The following is a 24,217-nucleotide window of genomic DNA, read 5'->3' on the forward strand; positions in this document are numbered from 1 at the left end:
GATATTGTTATTACTCATATTACGTCCGATGCAAGGTTGCATTGGTGCTTCTTAATCTTGATGTTCTACAGCTTCAAAAAGAGCAAGAAAATTAATTATATGAATTGATAATTACTAGAGCTGTAAATCTATGTTTCCAAGGTTATATCAATTGTTTTAGTAAGTATAGTGATACTTCCTATTTGCTTCTATAATAGACATTTAAAATGATTGATCATAAAATGTTCTGATTTTTTTAGAAGGACTGGTGGTACCAAACTGTTCACATGCCGTATACTCAGAACAGCGATTTTGTGTATTCGGTTCTTTGTCAAAGTAAGCGTAAAAAGGTAAACAAGCTTGGGTTAAGGAATCTGGAATGAGCGTTTTGAGCGTTTCGACAGTATTTTTTGTGTGACATGAGAGCACATCAGACATATCCAAAAACCCAAGGAAGATGCCAATTTAAAAGTTGCAGTTTGCTCCATTACGTGCCCTATTGATTTGTACACAATGCGTTCACGAACAAGAGAAGCAGCGCCGTGCTTCCATTGATTAACACGTTAAACCTAGCGTCGTGCTTTCATTGATTAGAACACAAAAGTGCAAATTTTCATTTCGTTTCTTTATTTAGGTTTTAGACCACCGTTTCTTTAATTCTCAACCAATTTCAACCAATGAGGTCTAAAAATCAGACCTAAAGAGTACAGGTATTGGATGCTTGTTTTAATTTTGACACATTTTTCTTTATTTAGGATATACAGGGGTGATGATACCTTAAGTTTTTGGCGTACTGTACATTTGTGTAGCATTGGACAACATTGTACGACAAATTATTAGGGACTGGTCAATATAAACAGGTGAAATAGCAATTCTTGACTATAATATGTAACATAGAAGATAAAAAGTTGAGCAAAACAAGATACATAATGTTTGCTCAAATTGAATTCATTAAAATGGGTTTCTATATGAAATAGTATTCATATTTGATTGGTTATGAAAAAGCAAACGGAATCAGACCCCTATAAAAATAGCCATATTATAACGGATAAAGTAACTTACCAAATAGCGTGGTACACACGGAGTACGACCAAAGAACACTCACTCAAAGATCACTATTTACATCAAATTTGTGAAAATAATAATTATAATATTGTCATTTTTCTGACAAATTTACTCACATTTGGCAATATTTTACACATTTTAGAGTGTAAAAAAAATCACCACTTTGGAATTCTACATCCACCCTGGTGATAATACCTATGCATGGGCCTGTCACCTGAGACCAGTGGCTTTTCCTACCACGATGTGTATACATAACGGTCGATATGTGGTCTTGGCTGCTCTACTACAAAATTAAAGTAGGCATAACCATTAAGGTTAGGGTTAGGGTTTAGGGTTGGTTTAGGGTTAAGGGTTTAGGGTTAGGGTTTAGGGTTAGGGCAAGAAAGCCACAGTAACCTTAATGTAACATTGACTAAAATTAACCATATTTAATATATAGTAGCCTTTAAAGGCAATTATTATTAATCTTAATACTAAGTTATAATATTAAGTTAATCTAAATCTAAAAGTATAAGTTGCAATTTTGAGTTCCAGTATTACTATTAGATTTTTTTTTTTTTAAATAATCTTCGTGACAGTTTAGTATTAGTAATAATTACTACTGCATCATGTCTTTTCATGAATAACAAAATTAAAATATCGTGCATCGTGGCTTTTACGAAATATGTCACGCACCACACCATTGGTGGTATTTGTTCCATCTTTATTATTTTATATACATTAGATCACGTACATACTAACACACCTTGATGAAATTAAGTCCAGCATTGTAGTAGTATGACTATTAATAAATTCATATTGAATGTATAGTACAAAAATGAATGAGATGCAGGTAAGATGCTCATGCCATTACGGTGGTTTTCACTAATTATGAAAAAAACAAGCAACAACAACAACAAAAAACATTGCCAAAGTCGTCAAAAAAATATCACATTTATTTACGTATTTTTAGGGGTTACAAGTAGAGTTAATGATGACTCATATTTATGCAATCTGTTTTTTAACCAGTTTAATATGATTTTAAAACATGAAGCTGTAAAAAAAATAGTGAAATAGAGCAGACTTGGGTTTTGAACGCGGGACTACTTTGCACCGTAAAACCGTAAAAATTGTTTGAATATTGGCAAGAATAAAAACTAGGGGAAAGTGATTGCTAATATTCCTGTAACTGAAGTACGTATACTATTGTCAAATTCTTCTCGCACATCATCATGGATTTGACATTTCTAGAAGTTTTGCTAAAGTTTCGCTGCATATTATTTATGAAATATTATGAACGTTTCTTCTTACAAGACACGTTTCCCACACCTTGTTGCTGAGAGAACAAAAGAATGAGCACGATTATTAAACTATTGAATGACAGAATGACACGTCTGTGTGTTGAAAAACATGTCCACATTATTTTAATGAAATTATTATTGTGGTTTTTTTTATTAGAAAAGAAACCCACGTTTATACAATTAAAAGGTCTTTAACATACAAATATATGGAGCCGTTGAGGGCGCTAAAATTATACGCTTTAATGTACCTGGTTCTTTATCCTTTGCACATGATATGCAATTGGCAAGTGATGCAGCTAACTAATCAACATTCTTGTCTTGAATAGCATCAAATTTACACCTTTTACAAAGTTAAGATCCAACGGCTCGCATATTCAGCGCTATATGACGTATTCATTCGCAGGGACATAAATTTCATTCCAATAACTTAGAGTGTCAGAAATACGAAATTTATCATTCTGCTTTATAGTATGATAAACTCTGCGCTGCAATATTAGGAGACTTTCAAAATTGTGTACAGATGAAGAAATAATAATAAGCATAAGAATGGACTTTGCTGTCTCTTTTGTTTTGCTTATCTTTACCGGTAAGTTTGCATCTTTTTAGTTCTCCATTTTGATCGGTCGTAAGGCGTTAGAAACAAATTAGTTCGATCTTTCGATCGATCATCGGTGCTTGGTCGATTCTTATTATTTATGAAATCAATTAATTTACTATTGTTATTTGTAATAAAATAGTAATATGTACATGTACTGATAATGACCAATATAAATTTAGCTTTAATTCTGATTAATTAGTTGATAGTTTAATAACAAGCATCAAAGCAGCATCGACGGTCGATCCAAAGATCGAACAAATTTTTTTCTGGTGCCTAAGGCGTTAGGCCAGGCTAAATAGTTTCAACAAGTTTCCTTGATAAGACAAATCATATCACAATAGTAATGTATGTTTAAAATTGTGTTGTCCTTGATTTAAGACAATAAATTGGTTAATAAAACATTTCAAAAAAATCCCGGGTTTGAACCGGAGCGAAAAAAAAATCAGAAATGAATTAGGAGTCAATCGCTTTGACCGCTCAGCCACGGGCAGCTGCTATAAATTATCTGGGGTAATGGAGTATGCTGTGTTTCGGAAAGAATACAAGAATTGTAACAAACTTGATTTTTTTTTTTTTGGCCAATGGGACTCAAAATTCGTATGTAGGGTATCAAGAAAAGTGCTATGGTATATTTTTAAGTGAATCTAAAAATGCAGTGCAAAGGTGATTAGCAGCTATAGACGAATCCAATTTCACGCATTCCTACACCTTAATGGCTGCCAAATTTGGGTCCCCGTCGGCTCCATCTCACCTAAAATGTGAAATGATGCGGCCGCGGCCTTGGGGGTATTTTAAACTGCATTCTATCACCTGTGTTACACGTAGTCAAAAGAATAATGACAGTGTACAACACAAAAGAATCTAACATCGAATTTTAAACGGCTTTAATCCACCCAATTGGGCAGTCACTACACCAGTTTGGTGCATGCAGGGACCCGTCATGACCGACCAAATCCTGACCATGACTTGGCTCGTTGGATTCGTCTATAGGGCTGTAGCCGTCGTGAAATGAAGCAAGAATGTTTGTTTATTATCGAACAATGATTGACTCCTACGTTCTGGACGAATAACGAAAGTTCTCCCCCTCCCCTCAAAATTCTCTAACAGAGGGTGATAACAAAACCCCCTCAATTAAGCCTTGGTATCTCCTTTCTTGAACTCATATCATTCGTCATACGTGTCAACGCTATTTTGTCTCAATAATTGAATGCATATACCACTAGATCATGATACCCTCTGACCCATCTTAATACAAACTAACTACAATTTCATCAAATTTTGGGTCAATTTCAGGCAAGGTATTCCCGACCAAATCTATTGTTCCTTCGTGGACTACTAGTATGGTGATTCCCCGGGGTGATTCAGGATTAAACTTCACCGTAACTTATAACATAAGTCTTTACCTAACCCTAAACATAATCGGATTTCAATCCTACCTCTGACCCAACCCTAGCCTAACCCTAATGCTAACCCTTAGCCTAACAAATGCCCCTTTAGACTAATGCGCTATAATAATGTTTTATTTATAGCTCTTTTTATAGAGGTGCAGACTCACGTTTGTATTCTAAAAGAAAGAACAGATCCTTCAAGAGGCGGTGCCCTGAGATGGTCTCTACCATTAACAGAAATATGTCTTTGTCAAGGCGTGGTAGCACCTGTATCCATGTCAGCTTGCCCTAAAGGGGATGATGAGTATGAAGAATCTGTGGTATGTAGATGACCCACGGCCACTTAGCATGCGACATAACTGGGGGAAAGATATACTTGATATTATGTTAGATCGCACTGCTCATTGTGGTAAGAATTTATTATTATTATTAGTAGTAGTAGTAGTAGTAGTAGTAGTAGTGGTAGTAGTAGTAGTAGTAGTAGTAGTAGTAGTAGTAGTAGTAGTAGTAGTAGTAGTAGTAGTAGTAGTAGTAGTAGTAGTAGTAGTAGTAGTAGTGGTAGTGGTAGTGGTAGTGGTAGTGGTAGTGGTAGTGGTAGTGGTAGTGGTAGTGGTAGTGGTAGTGGTAGTGGTAGTGGTAGTGGTAGTGGTAGTGGTAGTGGTAGTGGTAGTAGTAGTAGTAGTATTTGTAGCAGTAGTATTAGTATTACGGAGAGAGCGCGCGTGGTGTAGTGTTTAGGGTACTCGCCTCTTGGGCGTGAGGTCCTGAGTGCAAATCCAAGCGGTGTATACTTGCTGCCTTTATTTTTACTTTTCTCGTGTTACACTGAGAAATAGATGATTGAACCATCGGAAGGGACAATAAGCAATCGGTCTGGTGTACATTTTACCTGTACATGTACATCAAAGTCAGTTTTGATAAAGAAAAACGTCTTAGGCACTGGCTGTCTCAATCCACCCGGTGCTGTTACGCGGTGTGTGATGATCGCTGCTTCACGGATTATTGGTCCGCGTTCTTATGTTCGTGGCAAGTAACGGTAATAACGTAAGACTACGATAAAACTGCGATAAAACTACGTAAAACTACGATAGATTTTCACCTAATTCTCATGACGAGCAAACTTCAGATATCGAATTCGAGTTTCATTTTAAACTTCTACCGTATTCTTGTCATTTTCGTGTGCAGCTCTTATCGAAAATTCAGATGATATAAAGTCTACCCCGATTAACAGAGACATGGTAAGCTCCCTTCAAAGTACACACGACAGCAGCACGTCTAGGTCATCAAACGTAGATTTTACAACCAATAATGCGCCCTCTACTTTATCCAGCGCCACATCGGAAACTGAGACTGCTGGTATGACTACTTCACCAGGTATAGCATACTTTTTAACACCATGTCAACCCTAACAGGACGGTATATTACAAAATACTACTTGATATATGCGCTGTTCGTGCATGCATCCCACGTGGTGTGATGACGCAATCGCCCTAAGTGATATATAGGCACGGTTTCGCTGGCCAGCGAAGCCCAAGACCCGTGGCAAAGTGTCGCCGACCCCGTGGCTGGCATGCGAGGGGTCTCGGGTTCGAATCCCACCTAGAGCAAACAACTTCTTTCCTTCTTTTCTCTCTTTATTCCTTCCTTCTTTCCCTTCGCGTCGCCAAAAAGCCCTTAGGTGGTTAGGGTTAAGGTAATCTCTACTCCTTGGTATTAGTCTACCCCTTCCAACAATGGTGCAACCAAACCTGACTAAATTGATCTCAGGTAGCTAGAGGAAACACTGGCTATTCATCTGTAGCTCATGAACCTCCTCTAGATACTTCTGACAATTCAGCGTAGAAGTGATGATGTAACAGGATTAACTACCTTAAAAATAGATTCAAACAATTATTGTTGAATATATCTCACTTCTCTAGTACGTTTATGCAGTACCACTGTATTGAACCAAATAATTATGTCAAAGAACAGGAATAAAGACATGGATTGTAAGTCTATAGAATATTCATAGCATGTTGATCACTCGCACCTGTAAGATTGTGTCTTTGTGCAGTGTGATGTATTTACTCCTTAAACTTATTGCTATGACAGTTAATCCTGTAACAGCATCACTTCTACGGCGAATAACCGAAGAATACCCCTGCAGCGGATTAGCATTTTCCTTTAGCTATCTGTATGTTATGTTATGCAAGGTTAAAGAGAGCTTATAATAAAATATTGATTTCGAATTGTGGGCTGGATTTGATTATCTGCCAGTTTAAAGTGGAAGCCCCACTTTTGGTTCAAGTTCCTTAGGGAATTAGTCAATGTTAAAATTTATCCCTGTAAATTCTGTTATGTCTGTCATCAAAGTAACAGATGTAGGCCAGTTCTTTTGTGGCGAACAGGCCAAGCGGGCTTGGTTTAAGAGCAACTTAAATGCCCAGTCAGTGATCCCAGCGAAGGTGTAAAAAATATTGAAACTGTGTATTAATTTTTGAAATGACAAATTTGGCAAGAAACGGCAGTAATGCTATTTATTTCTAATAATTGCCACCTGTACGTGAACCAAACTACTTTTTGGAATGGTGAAATTGTTTAGTACGATTTGCTTTATCAAAGCAAGCGTTAGTTTTGATTACATCATGTTTTAGCGAACAAGAAAACATTCTACCTTTTCTTATGATCATACCTGAAAATCTGTGTTTTTATTACTTATCCATTTTTGTAAAGATATTGATGAATGTACTGCGGGTACTGATAACTGTGACAACAATGCTGCTTGCACCAATACCGTCGGTTCCTTCACATGTGCATGTAATGCCGGCTACAGTGGAAATGGAGTAACATGCCAAGGTCAGTCTATTTTGTATGTATCATATCACCATTCTGTTAATTTCTAATAATTTAACTTATTTCATACAGATCATGATGAATGTACTTCAAATTTTATTCTAGCGTTATTTAAATTAGTTTTAATTGCATCATGTTTCAGAGAACAAGAAACACTTTTAACTTTTTCTTTTGATCCATACCTATAAACCTGAGGAGAAATGGGAGGATTTTGGCATGTTTGCTGTGATTGTTTACCTAGCAATATTGATCACAAGTACACAATTGATGGTGCATATCAAGGACCAAACTCTGTAGTTTTATATTTGAGCATGATCACTTCTGTAAGGTCATGGGAAATTATGTAAATCGGCTTGCAAAAATATGTTGCATATCGGCTCACGCACTTTTTTTTTGTACCTCGGGATGTCCTCGGTTTGAAACTATGACCAGGATGATGTAAATGATGCAAATATGCATATAAGATAGCATATAAGATAGGTCCCCCCATAGTGGGTATAGGACGGGTCTCAGTAAGTTGTCTGGTGTGTTTGAGTGAGGTCCACGGTGTGTTGATTAAAAACGGGTGTGTAAGTCCTCGGTTAGATCCTCCAAAAGCCGAGGTCCTCGTTTGAACGTATTTACAGGGGTGTGTGTGGTGTGGGGTGTGTGTGTATTAAGGGTTGCGGGGTGAGGAGTTAGAAGTGAGGGTTAGGATTCAGAGAGTCATGGGTTAAGGTTTGGGGTTATAGGGCTAGGTTTAGGTTTAGGATTAAAGCTTAGGTTATAAGTTAGTGAAGTTTAGGGTATAGAACAAAATTACTGGGTTTTGGACTAATGACTTCAAGAATATCGGCGTGTAACACATAACTTACTGACACTGTCTTGAATATTAATTAATTTTTATCCTAATTATGAACAAAAAGAAAGACCTTATTGCATGAATGTTTAATTCACTGAAACATTTAACCTCAAATAATGCCACCAGTTAAGGGCAAAAATCAATGTACATTATTTGGAAGGCATAAAGTGATGACGTTTCAACGTGAAATGTTAACGTTGATGATTCCCTAACCTATTTTTTTTTACATATTTGTGAATTTTACACATGCCCCATGGTACCTTATAGGACTCAAATAAATTTGCTGTTTTTATAGAGGATAACGGATGAATTTTTATTTATTTATTTATTTATTTATTTATTTATTTATTTATTTATTTATTTATTTATTTATTTATTTATTTATTTACTTATTTATTTATTCATTTAGCGTAAGTGAAAAGCTGCCAAATGTAACCTTTTAACTGTCATTTTCTGTACAACTACTATTTATTCATTTATTTATTCATTTATTTATTTATTTATTTCATTTACCTCATCATTTCGGCTTTAAAAGTTATTACGTATATTATTTCATCATCTTTCAAAATTCAAATTTGACAGGAATTTCACATTATGGTTTTAAATGTTGTACATTCCTGTTATAAATAACTATCATGTGGAAGACCAGTAAATTAGGGTGAAACTGTTTCTGCTATACCTGTCTGTCTATTAGAAAATTAATACTAAATGAAATGTAAGTCCTCAACTTCGCACAGGTGCTATCACACAAAGCACACATCACATCGAACATTTTAAGCCGAAATGATGAGGTAACCACATCCTATTAAACACAAGCCCCCACCCACACATGCATCATCATGTTACGTCTATATAAACTCTGCAAAACTCTGCAAACTAACTCACAACTCCCCAATAAATGATTTCCCAAAAATGCAGATTAATGCTGTCCGGTCACTCATGTGTGTCCAAATTGCATATCTTGAATTGAGACCAAGACATGCTGTTATTTCAATTGTTGTACTGTTCCGGTTGGTTTATTACCTACCATTGCCTACGAGATGCAGTTCTAAGGTGACAGAGGGACAGGTCTGCAATTCGATTCCACAACCATTCATACCTTTCATCTGTTTTATTGCATTATCGTGCGAATTGCTCCGTGGTACCTTACGGGTACCTGAATTTTATTTGAATGAAGATGACTCTCTCATGCTCGACGTCATATTGCATAATTTCTATACAGTATATGCAATAAACCAACCAGAACAGTATAACAATTGAAATAATAGGCATGTTGGAGGGTAGTTCTAAGATAGGTTAAGAAGAATATAATGTCACAATTCTGTATTATTATTCAAGGTTGTAACGTGTGTCTATGCTGTCATGTACCTGGCAACAGACACGCCCCCGGTACAAACAGGTGAAATTTTTAGAAAAGCGTGATTATGACAAAAAACATTAAAAAATGATACTTTAAGGTATTGTTTTTTTAAATTTTTATATGGCAGATCATACATACACATGTGTTGAGGTCAAAAAGGTAACAATTTTGTTTTTGCCCCTGACTCACCTGTCATTCCAAACAACCCCTTAAGACATTTTAATGTTCATACGTTTTTTGGGGTTTTTTTTAGATTTTGATGAATGTACTGCGGGTACCGATAACTGTGAAGCAAATGCTGCTTGCACTAACACCGTTGGATCTTTCACATGTGCATGTAATGCCGGTTATAGTGGAGATGGAGCAACCTGCACAGGTTGGTCTAGTTTTTGCGATATCGCCATTTTATATATTTAGACTAGTTCTGTTTTGGAAAAACCGCGTTCCTAGTGCAGCGGCAAGTTTGCGTAGAAGTTGGCAACTAGCTTATTTTATAATTAATTTAGGTATGCTGAACTCGAATCTGTTGTCTGTCAAGCAATATTTAGAGACCGTGACTCTCAAAATGACCCCAAAATTACACCATAGGATCGCACAGAAATCCCAGAAATGTAATGTTTGTGCGTGTACGACCTTTCTTTAAAAAGGTTAAAGTTAAAAAAAGTTAGCATGTTACACACCAAGGGTCAAAAATATATAGGATTCCATACCAGCAAACACAAAACGTTTTAAAGATGTTTTAAACAGGTTATATTTTGGGTTTTTAGTGTAACCCAGGTTCATGCGTCAAGTGTAAACAATGACGTTACACTAATGACAGAACAAAATTTATAATCACACTATACAACGATGAGCCTTATCTTGATTTCTAAGGAAAAAACATTTATTAAGAATAAAAAAGGAAATAAAAATAAAATAAACCTTAATACATTTTACTAGTAATACTACGCAAGCGCGCTGCTTCGCGGGGATCCCATAATAATATAGTTAAAATTTCAAAGTCAACAGTTCATCCAGTGTTGTAGTAAAGTCACAATCGGTGTAAATCACTCCCTCGATGACCATCATCACAAATCACAAATCAGTCTCTGTAAAGATCATCTCTGTAAAGATCATCGCTGTAAAGAGCAACAAAATGTATAGGGACGGTATAATCGGCTGTTTCGTCCACATTTGTGTTTTGAAGACTTATCGCATTGTCAAGGTAATATGCAAACATAATATCTTTTTCCTCAACTTAGCTCGCGCAATAATACATGTATGAAAAATGCTAATTGTTTTATCTTAAATTACTATTAGTAGACAACTGTGTTTCTGTCCAACATTCATAGGGTAATTGTGAACTCAGCTCATGAAGCGTTGCTACCTTCTGGCAAGTGAGCTACTTTGCCAGTTTGTCTTGGGCAACATCATATCTTTGGGAACTAATGAAACGAGCATAGAACCAGATATATAATAATAATTATCCAAAAATAGTTCACTCACTACAAATGTTGAACATCCATCACATATGGTTAGTACACATTTAATATCAAAAAGTATAACAGATAGGGCAATACTAATTAAAAGATTGACTGAAGATTGATTGGAATGTTTTAATAGTGCTACTTGATATACCAAACAAATGATCAAAACTTCCAAAATAACTAAGTTAACGGGACAAGGGAAGTAGCACCTTAAGTATTTGTATTGAAACAAATAATCAAATAAAGTGACAGTGCAACATAGTATTTCTCATATGATCAAGATCAATGCACTGAAGTTGAAACCAAAATAACATATTAATTATGAGCAATTTAAACAAAGCATGTTGAATAAAGCTTCATTATGTTTAAATGTAAGAGATTTAAACATGAATATAACATATATAACAACACTAAAAGTTATTATTATTTGATCAGTTATGTCATCATGAAAAGCCTTTTGCTTATTACAAAACTTTCATCCTTATACCAATATTTTCTAGTCATAATCACATATGTATTGAGAGTGCAATTTCCAAAAACTACAAACAACTAGGGTTACTCAAATTCTATCTCTAAATAAAGTAATCTACACTCTCCATAGATAAACTGCATGGTAGGCAGTCAATAACCATGGTAACTGATTGAACACCCTATATGTATTACATAAGCATAAAAAGTGAAGGACACTTTCTCTGGAGTTAGCTACCACGAGGTGTGACGTGTCAAGTTCTGTATATACTAGCCCATGGCTAAAATGACCACTTTGCATTAAAAGTGAAAGTCTACCTTAGAACATCAGAAACATAGAGGAAAATATGAACATTTAACTTGACCTAAATTTTGATGAAAAATTTATATATACACATGTGATAATAACCTGAACTTATAAAAGAAGACTTAAATGGCCAAAAGTTGAAAGATCATATTATTTAATGTATTTTAAACATCAAACTAAATTCTTCAATTTTACAGAAATTAAACTCTAATTACCTGTAAAGAGCCAGCAGAGTAGTCTCCTATCTCACATAATTCCATGTCATATATAAAATCCAACAGCTATATAATAAATCCAATGAAGCTGGTACACTCAAAGCTCAGGTATCTTGTATTTCACAAGAACAGAATATTGATGATTATAATTATGAAGATATACAATGTATGATAAAAATTAATATTTAATATCAGCATGATCAGAGGAATCAGGCATCCATGCTGGCAGCACATGTAGTCTCTCCATATGTGACCAAGGGTCAGCAGAGGCCAGCAGAGCGGACTAAGTGGGATCTTTGGAGGACCACTGGAATCTAACTTTAGGGGTGTTACACTCTCCCCTCTAGAATTATGGCCGTCCTCGGACATACTCGGCACCACTTCATCCTCAGTCCTGAAGCAAGCGAGCCATCAGCATACTATTCATTTGTTGCTGCTGTTGTTGCTGCACCATTTGCTGTTGGATGAGGCCTAGGATATCACTCTTGGAAAGGACATCTGACTGGGGTGCAGTTGACATGCCTAACGTGTAAGACGCAGGTTCTCCTGGTAGGTAGTACCCAAATTGCTGGGTTGGCTTACGCTCTCGTGCTGGTCGATTTGCCGTCGGGGTTGGCAAACTTGAAGCTTGACTCTCAGGTGATCCATTCTCACTTCCTTCGTCACTATCCTCAGCAGTCTCAGCATTAGTCTCTGGTGCTTGAGAGGTACCTGCATCTGGGACTATACTGTCAGAGGTGGGTTGGTCAGATGATGCAGTATCTGGCGAAGAGCTAGGGTGAGTAGGATCTTCTTCACCATTCTCCGGTGGACTGGGTGGTGTTGAATCATCCTCAGCATCTTTGGGTGAAGCAGGGAGTGTTGAATCGTCACCATCATCTTTATCTCCACTGGTGGTGTCATCCGGAGGTGAGCTGGGCCCAGGTATCTCCTCTACATTCGGTGTACAGTCATCGTTCTCTTCTAGAGTTCCATCATCAATATGATCAGGGACGGTTTTCTGCGGAGTGTTTAAATTGAGGCCTGTTGAAGCTGGATCAGCAACGTAGATTCCATACTCTTTATCATCATCATCTTCATCTTCATCATACACATCATCATCGTTCTTATTCCCACTACCCGATGTGATACCTTCTTGTCTCACATTTTGTTTACGCTGCAGTCTCTTTGACCGTTTCACGGGCTGTGCAGCACGGGTTGGGGAACTTTCTCTTCCTTTTCCTTCTTCTTCTTCTACTTCTGTACTTTCCTTGAGGATTTTGCAAGGAAGCAACAAATTTCGGTGAAGGGTTCGGAATGGACCATCACCGTCTTCTGGTTTGATGACATACACAGGAATGTCATCACTTAATTTCCTCACCACAACATAAATGTTGTCCTCCCATCTATTTGCTAGTTTATGCTTTCCCTGAAAGGCCATCCTCTTCACCAGGACTCTGTCTCCCTGTACCAGACTGCTTTCTCGCAATTTCAAGTCACGACGCTTCTTGTTGGCTGTACATCGTTTCGATGCTGACTTCTCAGCCAATTTAAAGGCTTCTTGTAGCCTTGCCTTTAGCCTTTCTGCGTATGATTGGTGCGACATCTGGCTCTCGTCTTTGCCTCTCAGACCCATCTGAATGTCAATGGGAAGTTTTGGAGTCCTCCCAAACATCAGAAAGTATGGGGTCATACCAGTGGCATCGTTCGGTGTGCAGTTATATGCATGCACTAGGGGTGCTACATGCAGTCGCCACTGAGTCTTGTCTTTGTCGGAGAGTGTGCCCAACAGGTCAAGGAGTGTCTTGTTGAACCTCTCTACTTGTCCGTTCCCTTGTGGGTGGTATGGTGTGGTACGCGATTTCTTGATGTTCAACATCTTGCACAGTTCTTGGATGACACGGGATTCAAAGTCGCGTCCTGGGTCAGTATGGATACGTTCGGGTAGTCCTTAGTGTACAAATACCTTCTCCCAAAGAACCTTTGCTACCGTGGTTGCCTTTTGATCGGGGGTTGGGTAGGCAAGAGAATATCTAGTGTAGTGGTCGGTGATGACTAGCACATTCTGCACTCCCTTGTCATCAGGCTCTATCGTGAGAAAATCCATGCACATGAGCTGTAGGGGAGCAGTAGATGACAAAGGTCCTGCTGGTGCAGCTGTCTGGGGACGAGCCTTGCGACGTATACACCGCTCACATGTTTGGCACTTCTGAAAGATGTGGGTACTCATTCTTGGCCAGTAGAATCGTTGACGCACTAGTTCGGTAGTCTTCTCTGTCCCTGGGTGGCCCATATCATCGTGTAGAGCTTTCATCACTCGGTCTCGATATTGAACAGGAAGAACTAACTGTAATGTCAACGATTTGTCGGGATCCACAATCTTGCGGTACAGGACCCCATCTTGTAAGATTAGCTTGTCCCACTGACGGAGGAGAAATTTCACGCCATCAGTCTCAGCTACCAAGTTTCTTGGGCGAATTCCACTGTGGACATACCCTAGCACTGCAGTAATGTCTGGGTCTTCCCTCTGGGCTGTTGTCCAATCTGTAACTTCCAAGCTAGGTAGGGTGGACTGGCCAGGTACAGTGGGCATCATGAACTCTGCAGGAATGGCATCAGGGGAGTCAGTCAAACTCTCTAGTAGAGTGTTGTCTACGTCATTACCAGCTAATCCAGCGTGTTGATCTGAAGTCGTCTGTTGGGCGTTGCATCTAACTGGAAGGGCTTTGGTGATGCCATGAGCTTGACAGACAGCTACAATGGCAGAGTCAGTTATACACTCGTCATAGTTGTGTCGTAGGCGGTCACACATAGCATTGATTTTCTGTGTGGTCTCTTCAGCTTCATCGTCATCTGGTGGCGGGGCTTGGGGTCGGCGTGAAAGACTGTCTGCGTCGATGTTGATCTTACCGGGACGGTAGTTAATGTCGAAGTGGAAATTGGCTAGAGCAGCCAACCATCGATGACCCGTCGCATCCAGTTTTGCCTTACTCAGCACATATGTCAAGGGGTTGTTATCCGTCATGACGCTGAACTTGGAGCCATACAGATAGTAAGCAAACTTCTCCGTCACTGCCCATTTCAAAGCCAGGAATTCTAATTTGTGCGCTGGGTAGTTTAACTCTGATTTTGACAATCCTCTGCTAGCATATGCCACAGGGTGCAAATGACCATCTATCTCCTGGTAGAGCGCTGCTCCCAATCCTTGCGTACTGGCGTCTGTGTGCAGTACAAAGGGTCTAGAAAAATTGGCGTATGTCAACACCGGGGCTGAAGTCAGGGCGTCTATTAGGGTGTCAAAGGCCTCCTGACAGGCTGGAGTCCACTTGTCTCCAAATGGGGTCTTCGGATTAGGTCTTCCCTGATCTTTGATGGATACCTTCCGATGCTTCCCTCGTCCTCTCTTCTGCAGGGGCTCATATTCTCGTATCAGATCATTCAGTGGTTTAGCTAGTCGACTGTAGTGTTTGATAAACCGTCTGTAGTACCCAGTGAAACCAAGAAAACTTTTCATCTCTTTGGCGTTGGTGGGTCTAGGCCAAGTCTTCACTGCAGATAGCTTAGCTGGATCAGGTTGGACACCTTCAGCTGAGACGACATGCCCCAGGCACTTCACAGATGGTTGGACGAATGTGCACTTATCAGGGCTCAACTTCAATCCATACTCCCGGAGGCGATCTAGAACATCTCTCAGTTTTTCTTCATGTTCTTCAAGAGTGCTGGAGTATATCAGAAGGTCGTCCAAGTACACAAGGACATCTTGGTACGCCATGTCGCCCATACACTTGTCCATAAGCCTCTGGAATGTGGCTGGAGCATTACATATGCCCTGGGGCATGCGGTTGAACTCAAATAGACCTAGAGGACTCCAGAATGCGGTCTTCTCTTTATCGCTTTCGTCCAGTTCTATCTGGTAGTAGCCAGAACGCAAGTCCAGGATGAGAACCAACAAGCGCCGTTGAGGGCGTGTAATGCATCTTCTATCTTGGGTACCACATACTGGTCCCGGATGGTCCGTGCGTTCAACCGGCGGTAATCAATGCACAGTCTCACATCTCCGTTCTTCTTCCGGACAACCACTATGGCAGATGAATACGGACTCTGGGATTCTCGGATGATGTTCTTGTCGAGTAGGTCTCTGATATGTGTTTTCACATCTTCGACGTCGCCCGGGGCTCTTCTCCGTCTTCCTTCGCGGAAAGGACTTTCATCAGTCAAGCGGATGCGGTGTTTGACTTTCGAAGTGCATCCTATATCCAGCTCACTGGTGGAGAATACTTCAGGCCTGCTCTGTAGTAGTCTGGTGAAGCGATCTTTCCAGTCCTGGCTAATTGGAGATTCACCGAACTGGAAATTTATCGCATTAGCAGTATCATCCGGGTGTTGTGTCTCTGATGATCGTGTCACAGTCGTGGCTCGAGCTGTGTTGCTGGTTACCGTTGTCCTTGATGTAACAGGCTGTACACTGTCCAGAGGGTACAGGGCTCCAAGGCGGGATCCGGCTTTCAGAAGGACATCATGCTCCAACGTATTCTGCACGACGAGACGGACCTTGAACCGCTTTCTCGCTGTAAGGGTTATTACCCCTGGGTGCACCTTGATTCCACCTGGAAGGCCTGCATTCACGTCATGGTCCAACAGAACATCGGTGTCTCTTAGCATGTTATTTCTCACAAATCCAGTGACAGTTCTTGTCTGTCCAGCTGGAATAGTGGTGGGGTGCTTTCCAGTGAGTCTGACTATCATAGGGTCATCTTTTGGGACTTTAGTCATTTCATGGGCGTGGTATGCCTCTGCCCAGGCCGCACTCATGGTGAGGTTTTTCATGAAGCGAGGGCCTCCTTCTCCACGACAGCATCGGATGAGGTGTCGAATGACGCCAGAGTTGGTTCCTATTATAATGGCAGGTTGGCTTTCTCCCTGTGGTGTAGGACACACAAGTGCAAGTGTTGTCATGCACTTGTCTACTCCAGCCTCTGCCTTCATAACTTCTAAGTCGATGTGGATGTACCCTATATAGGGTACTCTCTGGCCACCAGCACCAATAACGAGGAGGTCACTCAAAGGGAATATCTGGCGATGGGAGAGATGACATCTGTGGTATGACTCCGTCACGCATGTCACCTGTGACCCGGTGTCCAGCAGGCCCTCACACCGTCTTCCATCTAACAGTATGGGGGTGATTAGTAATTCTCCAACTAATCCAGGGGGTAGGGGCTTACTGGACTTCTCCTGCCAATTCTCCTCTCTGCTATCTTCTGTCGCGGAGCAAGTTAATACTGTTTGGGCACCGGGGTGCTCCTCCTTGGGTACCCATGACCGTTTCCCTGTCCATCGTCGTCGCAGAACTTCTCAATCAGCCTGCGCTGAACAAGGGTGGGATTGGAGGCTGATGTGCACTCGCTCTTCCTATGCCCATACTCTCCACATTGGAAGCAAACCAGGGGTCCTCAGGGCTTCCGTCAGGGTCCTTGAGATCTACTATAATGTGTTGGTTGTGGGGGGCCAGCCGCCATCGCTTGTGCCTGTGCTGCAGGGATGGAGGGTGCTAGCTGTAGTTGCTGTACCAACTTCTTTAGTTCTTCTACCTCTTTCCTCAGGCTGGTATCAGCTGAAGGGGTTGAAGGAGGAACTTGTGCGTGATGAACCTTCATACTGGCCTTGGTACCTTGCCGCATCTTGACTCTAGCCTGCTGTGCCGTCTCCTCCACTCTCACATCCTTGAGCAGAGTAAGATAATCTGGTGGATTTGTCTTCTTCTGGCGTAGCTGTAGTGCATTTACCAGGGCCTCATCGTAGACACACCCACGGATAAATTGATTGAGCCTGGCTTTGTCCACTTGGCCGGTTTCGATGCCATCGTAATGGACCACCCTGTCTAATTTTGTTTCAAGGCGGGTCAGGAATGCTGAGGGCACCTCTCCCGGCTCCTGATGCGTTTCTCTAAAAATACTGTATAAATCAGCTCCGTCGCAAGCTGCGCCAAACACCTTATCCAAACTGGATAGATACTCTGATGCTGTAGCAGATGCGGGCAGTTTCCTGACAACACTCAGGGCGGGGGGAAGAAGACTTTCCGTAATCCGGGTCTTCTTGTCCTTGTCTGCGATGCCAGACTCCTTAAGCATTTGGTCCGCCAGTTGAAACCAGGTGTCCCAGGGCAACTCTCCTCCAGGTGGGGTTCCTTGCCTGAAAAGTGGCGGAGTCGGCGGTAGGTCTTGGAAGAGTCCTGGATCTTATGCACATGCTCCACTACCTTCGAGGGACTTCACCATTGACCAGAGATGCCAAGTCCTGGCTCTGCTTGTCGTACTTGCTGAGCAGTTCTTTCAATGCATCTTCGAACGTTGGTGGTGGGTGTGGTGGCAACGCAGGTGGTGGATGACCAGGTGGGGGTGGTTGAACAGGTGGATTATCAGCTGGTGGTCCTGCAGGGCCGGGGTCTTCATTATCCGAACTCATGGTGGATGAAGGATGACCCTGTTGTCCACTCTACTGGCTCTCTACAGACTCTTAGATTAATTTGGGATTTAAACTTTAATTAAGTATCAAATTTATTATAATTATCGTGACTTCTCTGTGACTTGCAATATTTATTTAATTTATTTGGTTTACTTTTAATTAATTCAAGAAGTGGCTCAAGGTTGTATTTAAAAAATCCATTCCTCAGATGCATAAACTGTAAAACTCTATAATCACCAATTATCAAGTTTATGCAATGAATCTAAAAAATAGATTTAAAATGAATTTATTTTAATTCATTAAACAACAAACAAAAACATAAACAATAATAAATATAATCCCGGACGAGCCCCCATTTTGTAACCCAGGTTCATGCGTCAAGTGTAAACAATGACGTTACACTAATGACAGAACAAAATTTATAATCACACTATACAACGATGAGCCTTATCTTGATTTCTAAGGAAAAAACATTTATTAAGAATAAAAAAAGGAAATAAAAATAAAATAAACCTTAATACATTTTACTAGTAATACTACGCAAGCGCGCTGCTTCGCGGGGATCCCATAATAATATAGTTAAAATTTCAAAGTCAACAGTTCATCCAGTGTTGTAGTAAAGTCACAATCGGTGTAAATCACTCCCTCGATGACCATCATCACAAATCACAAATCAGTCTCTGTAAAGATCATCTCTGTAAAGATCATCGCTGTAAAGAGCAACAAAATGTATAGGGACGGTATAATCGGCTGTTTCGTCCACATTTGTGTTTTGAAGACTTATCGCATTGTCAAGGTAATATGCAAACATAATATCTTTTTCCTCAACTTAGCTCGCGCAATAATACATGTATGAAAAATGCTAATTGTTTTATCTTAAATTACTATTAGTAGACAACTGTGTTTCTGTCCAACATTCATAGGGTAATTGTGAACTCAGCTCATGAAGCGTTGCTACCTTCTGGCAAGTGAGCTACTTTGCCAGTTTGTCTTGGGCAACATCATATCTTTGGGAACTAATGAAACGAGCATAGAACCAGATATATAATAATAATTATCCAAAAAGAGTTCACCCACTACAAATGTTGAACATCCATCACATATGGTTAGTACACACATTTAATATCAAAAAGTATAACAGATAGGGCAATACTAATTAAAAGATTGACTGAAGATTGATTGGAATGTTTTAATAGTGCTACTTGATATACCAAACAAATGATCAAAACTTCCAAAATAACTAAGTTAACGGGACAAGGGAAGTAGCACCTTAAGTATTTGTATTGAAACAAATAATCAAATAAAGTGACAGTGCAACATAGTATTTCTCATATGATCAAGATCAATGCACTGAAGTTGAAACCAAAATAACATATTAATTATGAGCAATTTAAACAAAGCATGTTGAATAAAGCTTCATTATGTTTAAATGTAAGAGATTTAAACATGAATATAACATATATAACAACACTAAAAGTTATTATTATTTGATCAGTTATGTCATCATGAAAAGCCTTTTGCTTATTACAAAACTTTCATCCTTATACCAATATTTTCTAGTCATAATCACATATGTATTGAGAGTGCAATTTCCAAAAACTACAAACAACTAGGGTTACTCAAATTCTATCTCTAAATAAAGTAATCTACACTCTCCATAGATAAACTGCATGGTAGGCAGTCAATAACCATGGTAACTGATTGAACACCCTATATGTATTACATAAGCATAAAAAGTGAAGGACACTTTCTCTGGAGTTAGCTACCACGAGGTGTGACGTGTCAAGTTCTGTATATACTAGCCCATGGCTAAAATGACCACTTTGCATTAAAAGTGAAAGTCTACCTTAGAACATCAGAAACATAGAGGCAAATATGAACATTTAACTTGACCTAAATTTTGATGAAAAATTTATATATACACATGTGATAATAACCTGAACTTATAAAAGAAGACTTAAATGGCCAAAAGTTGAAAGATCATATTATTTAATGTATTTTAAACATCAAACTAAATTCTTCAATTTTACAGAAATTAAACTCTAATTACCTGTAAAGAGCCAGCAGAGTAGTCTCCTATCTCACATAATTCCATGTCATATATAAAATCCAACAGCTATATAATAAATCCAATGAAGCTGGTACACTCAAAGCTCAGGTATCTTGTATTTCACAAGAACAGAATATTGATGATTATAATTATGAAGATATACAATGTATGATAAAAATTAATATTTAATATCAGCATGATCAGAGGAATCAGGCATCCATGCTGGCAGCACATGTAGTCTCTCCATATGTTACCAAGGGTCAGCAGAGGTCAGCAGAGGGGATTAAGTGGGATCTTTGGAGGACCACTGGAATCTAACTTTTAGGGGTGTTACATTAGTTTTGGTAAAAACGTTTTAATAATATTAAATGTACATGAAAACGTTTTAAAACGTGTTTTTTTTTTATGAAAACACACTACAAAAATATGTTTAAAATGTTTTTAAAATGTTATTGTAAAAATATTTTGCAAACATTTTGTGCCAAATATTTTGACACACTTTTAAGTGTTGACAAAATATTTGGCACACAATATTCTAACATAATATTCTAATATTCTAATATAATGTTACTAGTATTTAAAAATAACATTACGTTAGAATATTTGCAGGAAGTTATATCAAAAAATGTTTTTGAATGTTATGAAAACGTTTTATACCCTTTATATAACCCGGCATTTAAACGTTTTCTGGCAACCATTTCTAACCTTTGGCGAATGATCTCGAGAACGTTTTGTGTTTACTGGGATAGGATTCGATGGAATTTGTATTAATTTGTGCGATATCTTATGAACTTGACATTGAATATAGTACAAACTATTCTTTTTACCTGAATCCCTTGAATTTGAGGAACAGTTTGCATCCATTTTTACGAAAATCGGAGCAACTTAAATTTTTCACCCCTGCATTGACCTTGGACCTGCTGAGTCTCATAATTTGGTAATTATATGACCTATACGCGCAAATATCTAACATTTTTGTGATCATTAGACCCAGATTAATAATTTGACATGTTTCATAGTGAATTTGATGAATTTTTAGTTTTTGCCCCTTATATGAACATGTAGGAGGTTGGGTCATTTTTAAGGGTCACGAGGTTCCAATATAGCTTGGTAGACAAAATATTTGAATTTAGCATACCCGAATTAACCAAAATAATTTGGTTGCCAAATTTTACGCGAACTTGTCGCTAGATGCTTATATAGATAAGCACATATTTCTAAAATAGAACCAGTCTAATTTATTTCGAATAATTGTCTCCTATACGCGATACAAACTACTTTTGTTTTATTGGTGAATTATTTCATACATTTTTGTACAGACGTTGATGAATGTGCTTTGAGTACTGATAACTGTGACGCAAATGCTGATTGCACCAATACCATTAGTTCCTTCAAATGCACATGTAATGCTTGTTACAATGGAGATGGAGTAACATGCACAGGTCAGTGTATTTTGTACCATCCAGGGTCAAACGCTTTTAGCAGGACGAAATCGCGCGACGCGACGCGAAAGTTTGCCTTCTCCGCGTAATTTCATTTGCTCCGCGAAATTCAATTTTTCTTCGCAATGCACTATAAAAATGTGAACGAAAATTAATATTTTGTTCGTACATAGTTGGAGATGTATAGTAGGGATGGAAATAGTGATTCCGTGACCAAATCTTGTTTTGTTTTGTTTGTTTTTGTAATTTGAAGAACGCAAAACGTATACAACTTGTCAAACGGTGATAACTCCTAGAAGACTTTTTACCAAATGGCCGCCAAAATGCCTAAAAATTGTCAAAAATTGCCACAAATTGTGTGCTTTAGATATTATAATGCTAAAAAGATATACCCTACATAACACGTTGTATAAGTTCATAATTTGATTTTTTTCCCGTCTTCCTGGGTTTTGAGTGTTTTCTGTAATGTCCGCTCAATTGGCTGTTTTTCCGCGCATTTCCGCGCATTTCCCGCTCAACTGGCTCTTTTCGCGCAATTTGATTTTTTTCCCGCACAAATCATTTGTCCCTGCATATCTCTATCATATAGTTAATTTACATATTCGTGCAAAATGTCTTATTTTGTCTTTAATATACAGCTTGCGGCCTAACCACTAGCAGCTATGTTAGCACATCTCTGACACTTTGTTAAATGTGCCCAAATCTGAATTTTGATGATTCTTACAATCTTGCGGATAAGCAACCCAACAAACACAAAACCGTTTTAAAAACATTTTAAATAAGTTATATTTTGGCTTTTGGTTTAGGTAAAAACGTTTTAATAACATTAAAATGTCGGTTTATATAAAGGTCATGATAACGTTTTCAAACGTTTTGTATGAAAACACACTTCAACAATATTTTTAAATATTAAAAAAAAATGTTATTGTAAACTATTTTGCAAACATTTTTGCCAAATATTGTGTCAATATTTAAATAACATTATGTTAAGATATTTGAACCCAGCAAACACATAAATATTCTGAAAATGTTTTTTTTCCAAAACCTTTTAATAACATTTAAATGTCGGGTTATATAAAGGTCATGAAAACGTTTTTAAAACGTTATTGAAAATATTTTGTTAAACATTTTTCGCAAAATATTTTTCAACCCCAAAATAACATTCTGTTTAGAATATTTTGTATCAAGTTTTCAAGAATGTTTTTGGAATGTTATTAAAACGTTTTTATACCCTTTATATAACCCGACAATTAAACGTTTTCTGTAAAACATTTTTGTTTGCTGAGCAGTAGATTATCAAAAAATGTTTTTTAAGGTTATGAAAACGTTTTATACTCTTAATATACCCTTTATATAACCCGACATTTAAACGTTTTCTGACAACCTTTTATAACCTTTTGTGAATGATGTCGAAAACGTTTTGTGTTTGCTGGGAAATCACTGAATGGGTCTTTAAAATAATCACTGGTTTATAAGGCTGGTAAACTAATGTTACCTGGGTACACCATGCTGATGTAAAATGTAATCGTGGACGTCAAATAAACTCAGCGTTGAAGTAAACTGTAAAATCATCAGAAATCGTGTGTAGATCTTGAATATTAGACGCAAGTTAAAAATCCTCACAGAACAGATACTGTAATATTTTTTTTTCTCTTTTCTTCTCCTTCTTCTCCTCCTCCTCCTCCTTATCCTCCTCCTCCCCTCTGACTTCTCTTTGATCTTCTTCTACTAGTACTTCTTCTGCTACTTCTTTTTTATCTGGTCTTCTTCTTTACTTCTTCTTCGTTTACTACTTTCGTTATCGTATTTTGTTGTTGTTGTTGCTTGTTTTGTGTCTTCATAACAGATTGTAAAATTCCTCTCGGTATGGAAAATCAATCCATTAGAAATGTTCAAATCACGGCTTCATCATATTATGTAGATGGTAATAATCCCCTTTACAGTTGGAAAGCCAGACTTAATAATGGGGAATTCTGGAGCACTAAACCGTCGAATCCTTCAAACCCTTGGATCCAGGTGGATCTTCTCAACACCGTCACTGTGACAGGAATCATCACTCAAGGGACTACCTTGGGATATGAATACCCGGAGTGGGTCACAACTCTTCAAGTTCAATACGGCACCTCGGTAAACAACTTGGTTTACATAATGGAGGACGGTTCTGTTAAGGTAATACACACTCTCTTTCAAATAATAGGATGAATAACAGTTATCATTTAAATTTTAAATTTACATTTTTCATAAATGAATATGGGAATGGGAAACAATGACTATTTACATGATTGAATTTACTGCGTTCCTAGTTTGTTGAGCTATATAGACTAAAACTTTAGATTGTTAATTTTAATTAACAATCTAAAGGCCTAAAACAGACCACAAAGAAGATGCAAATCGCATCTTTGTTACTTTTCTCCCTGTTTTGTGTCGGTATTCGATCCGTAAGCACCCCCCCCCCCCCGATGTGCAACACCCAATCCCAAGGGTA

Source organism: Amphiura filiformis, chromosome 18, assembly GCF_039555335.1.
Source record: "Amphiura filiformis chromosome 18, Afil_fr2py, whole genome shotgun sequence".
NCBI classification, from domain to species: Eukaryota; Metazoa; Echinodermata; class Ophiuroidea; order Amphilepidida; family Amphiuridae; genus Amphiura; species Amphiura filiformis.